The sequence below is a fragment of the Galeopterus variegatus genome, unplaced genomic scaffold, assembly GCF_000696425.1.
Source record: "Galeopterus variegatus unplaced genomic scaffold, G_variegatus-3.0.2 Scaffold538, whole genome shotgun sequence".
Classification (NCBI taxonomy): Eukaryota; Metazoa; Chordata; class Mammalia; order Dermoptera; family Cynocephalidae; genus Galeopterus; species Galeopterus variegatus.
In genome coordinates, this window is record NW_007726649.1 from 585,863 (window position 1) to 590,567 (window position 4,705).

Consider the following 4,705-nt stretch of genomic DNA (forward strand, 5'->3'; position numbering starts at 1 on the left):
ACTTTATTTTCTGAATATGAACTTAGCTTGCTCCAAACAATAGAATAAGGAGGAAAAGAAAAAGCTTAAAATTGCTCACAGAAGATAATTGAGTGTCTTCCTGTCTAAAATAGTCTCTTCCAATTAAATTCAATCTCTTGGGGCTCTTCAACTTATACAGAATACACTTATTTTTGGCATACTTCTAAAGAAGCAAATATGATAGATATGTATTTCCTTGGCTGACGTGTTAAGAAACAAATATATGGATTGAAATTTTAACTTTTAAACCATTGAATAAACAATTACAGGGATGATCTTTTTTTTTCAAATTAATAAAAACTAAGCTGCTTTCTGGAAAGAAGATTATTTTTGAATCCACTGTATAAACATCCATCATTACATAATAATACTGTTAAAAATCTGAACATTTGTGAATGCTCATTATACACAGCATCATTCCCTTTACTACCCCATATTAGAAAAGTGCCTCTTCCTCAAGACTCTTGCTGCCTGACAACTGTCAGAATAACTACGATGTAGTTGGCCTCTCTGGAGGCATTTGATATTCAACCTGCAGAACCAGAGGCATCAGCCCTGTGTAGCATCACACTGTTTATGCAATTAACAACTTTGTGTAGAGCTGAAAAAAATATTTTACATATTTATTACTACATTTCGTAATTTGTATTATATTTATTAAAGATTTAAGATTTTATTTGCATAAATTTGCTCGTCCTGACTACAGTTCAATGTTACCATTCCATGAAGAGCAGGACTCCACAGGATGCATCTTAAAACAACTTTATTTTCCTCCCACTGCTCTATTCGGGGAGTGGGAGGCGATAGGGGGAACAAGATTTCCCTTGCCACTTGGATGAAATCGCAAGTTAGGGACATAAATCTTTGGGTCAGTCTTTGATATAAAAATTCATCTTTCACATTTAGTCATAAAAACTATCTCATTCTAGAAATGAAAGTGTGTACCTCATGTAACAGGCAGGACTCTGAGCTTGAAGTTCCTCCTCTCCCCAGCTCGGGCTTGCTTCATGCTGGAAGCCTGCTGGGGGCAAGGGGGTGTAGCCAACTTTGCCGTTTCCCCACTATGTGCCTCTCCGCCCTCTCCAAAGTCACCAAGAGCATTTTCAGGCCCTTCCAGGTAGAAGAACAGGAAAGATCTACTCAGCTGGTTACTGCCTCGCTCTGATTTTGAAAGGCATTCAAGTAATCTTTTTCTCACTGTGGAGCTCTTGTGTGTTCTTTGGAGATTCTGCTTCATGAGGGTGGGGTCCCTTAGGGTTGGGTCTTTTCTCTGGCCGGTGTCAAATACAGTCTCCGCCTCACCCCATCTTGTTCCCAGTGGAGCACCTCCAAGGTCTCTCTGCTGAGGTCACCTTACTCCCACCAGAAAGTCCTATTGAGTTCACAGGGCTGACTCTCTCACCCTCGTGGCCAATGTCTGGTCCACAGGGCATGCTTAAGCATCCTCCATCCTGACAAGGCTCTCACTTCTTGGCCTTCAGAACTAGTCAGCCCCAGTGTCTTTCCCTCTGGAGTGTTGAGGCATGGTTCCAACAGCAGCCCCTCTGTTCCATGTCCTCCTTCCTGTTCCAAGATGCACAGATCAAGCTCTCCGTGGAAAACAGAACCCCCTAGACCTTTCCTATGGGGATTAAGAGTGAGACTCACAGGAAATTAATTTCTCCAAAGAAATCTCTCCCAAACTCTTCAGTTCCAAGACCTTTATATCCTTCAGGAGGGTTTGGGTCTTCAGATTGCAAAATCTTTTCCAGCTCTGCATAGGTGACAGCATCTCGCTTTGGAATGTGAGCATGTTCACCACTTATTGTTCTGTTCCAGTGTAGTGAATCTTTAGCCAAACTACAGATATAAATCCTATTTTAACGTCCTATTACACAAACAAATATGCTATACGAGCATGGATAAATCCTGAAAGAGGCAAAGAGAAATGAAAACAATTGTGCATGGTATAAATACCTCAATTTTAAGACATGTTCTTCAACATTGTTTTAACAATAATATTTTTTTAATTTCCAGCTGGACTGGAAGCATTCATGTGTTTATATAATCTTTTAACATGCATTCATTGTTTTGATTAAACACATAATGAGAGGAACAGTGATGACTGTAACATGTATCCCACTCTCAAGGAATTCACAGTAGAACTATAATAGTATATTGTAACATAATAGGTAATAGTATTATAATGGTGTGTGTGTGTGTTTGTAAAGAGATTAAGAGTCTGAGGGAGGTGTAGCAAAGTAGTAAGGAGCCCATACAGGTAGGTATTACTTCTAGCTGCAGGAGACTTTAAGGAGGGGCTGGAGTATCTTGAGGAATGGATAGAATTTAAGTTTTGGAGAAGGACATTCCAGGAAAAAAAAGTGAAACAAAGACATATTATAGGGAAAGTGCTATGGAAAACTAATTGGGAAAATTCAGTGGGCTGGAGCTAGTATAGGGGTTAAGAGATCAAGTGTAAAAAAATATGTTGGGCCAGAATGGGGATGGCGACAACCTCATGTTGATAACTTTTCTTTAATACTCTGGAAGCTTTTGTGCATGTTACAGGGAGAGGAATATTCACCATTATATGTAATTTATTAATCTTTAAATAATTAATATATATTTACCCCATTTATTACACATTGAAAATCTCTTAATTTAATAAATTAGATTTCTGCAAACTCTTAAACAGTGCTGCAAACTAAATCTCTTCTCAAATTTAAAGTAGCAGATTCTTTTAAATGTTTTTCAAAAGAAAACAAAATACACTCAACCCAGAAATAATTATAAAACGACTGGTACAAAAGTTACAAAAATGCTAACACTTTGAAAGTAAATTTGTTTTTTCATCATTTCTGTTGTGATTCTAATTCTGAATCTCTTTATGCTTCTGATTTCTTACCTCTTCCATGTCTTCCTTGGGTTAAGATTATACTTAACCAAGAAAGTCAGGCTTAGCTTCTCAAATGAACTTCTAATGATCCAAGATTTGGAACATGTTGGTCAATTCCATTACCTATTTGAAGATTTTCTAGTTACATATTGTATATTACATCAGAAACCATCCAAATTATTAAGTCCAACCAAAAATGTTTAGATTTTTCTGGGACCTGATCTTTTCCTTAAGATGATATTGGTTCTGAATTCATTATCTTCATAGTCCGATATACATCTACCTTCCAGTGCTGGTTCTGGGAATTTTTTTGTCATTTTTACTACCAACAGAAGACTGCTTTGGGCTTCACCTAGTTTCAGTAATTCTAAAGTTAATTTGATTCATTGAAAATGCAAATTTTCTTTCTCATCAACCATTATGACTTACAATGTTGACATCTTAAGTCCAGGCTGAGGAGTTTGGATGTTGGTCCATAGGGAGCGTGAACCAATGAAGAATTCTAAGTAGGGGAAAGACGGCGACGGGTCTGGAGCGGCCGTGCCAGGAGACAGCATGACGCTGAGAAGCTTGCGCTGTGATACCAGAGTACTATTTGCATTTCCAAGAGCAACAAAAAACGAATAAATCTTTGAACAACTAACCTACAATGACAAACAAGCAACCACAGGTTCGCGGTTTTAGGGCCATCACAAAAGAAGACTCCTGAGAGCGCCCAAGCTGTGCTGCGGGTTCGAGTGAGCAGCCCAAGACAACAAAGGCCAAGTAAGCAAGCAGAGATGACACAGAAACAGAGTGGAATGCGCCGGACCGGCCCAACTCTGTGAGCTCTGTGAGTCACCCCCAGTCCAGCCCCACTTGCGGGGCAAAGCCCATCTGGATTCCGCCTGCCGGGCTCCCACCCACCTGGCTCCCGCCTACCACACCAGGCTAGGCCACAGCAACAGCACTGCCTCCATTTTCTCAGGTGGGGGCGGAGACAGCCCCTTGGCTTGGCGCGGCTCCTCACTGAGACGGGGCACTTGCGTACCTCGATGCGGGGCCCCCCGGGGCCTGTGGACCAGCCTACAATCCCACTCCCCCCCGCGGATCTCCACCACACCCCAGTTCAGCCCCACTTGTGGGGCAGAAGCCCAACTGCTCCTGCCCACCTGGCTCCCGCCTACCACACCAGGCTAGACACCCGCAACAGTGCTGCCTCCATTTTCTCAGGTGGGGGCGGAGACGGCCGGCTCAGATCAGGGAGGCCAGCCATCTTTGCTTGGCGTGGTTCCTCACTAAGACATGCCACTTGCGTACCTTGACGCAGGGCCCCCCGGGGCCTGTGGACCGGCCTACAATCCCACTCTCCCCGTGGATCTCTGACAGGGCTGGTAGCGTGGGGAGCCCCTGGCCAGCGTCGGGAAGGCAGGGAAGAGGAGCCCGCCCAGATTATCTATCCACCACACCCTGGGCTTCAGCCCCAGGTAAACTCCCTGTTTCCGGGAGGCAGATACCATCTCTGTGGGCCTCAGTTTGGAAGAACCCCTAACTGATTTCTGGTTGGGAGAGGGGAGCCAGGAGCACTCTGGAGCTAGATTGAAGCTGCCGGAGAGCTATCCCGGAGGGTGCCCGGGTCGACCTGTGCTGGGGGGAGTCAAAGAGGAACTGTGTGCTGTGGGACCCTCCCCACATCCGCCTTGGCCGTACAGCAGTTGAAATGTATGTTATATATCTCTGCCAATAAAACTCACTGGGGGTTGAGCTTTTCAAATCAAGTTTATCTCTCAGGCATTAGACAGCAGAATGTGCTTCTCACATCTAGCC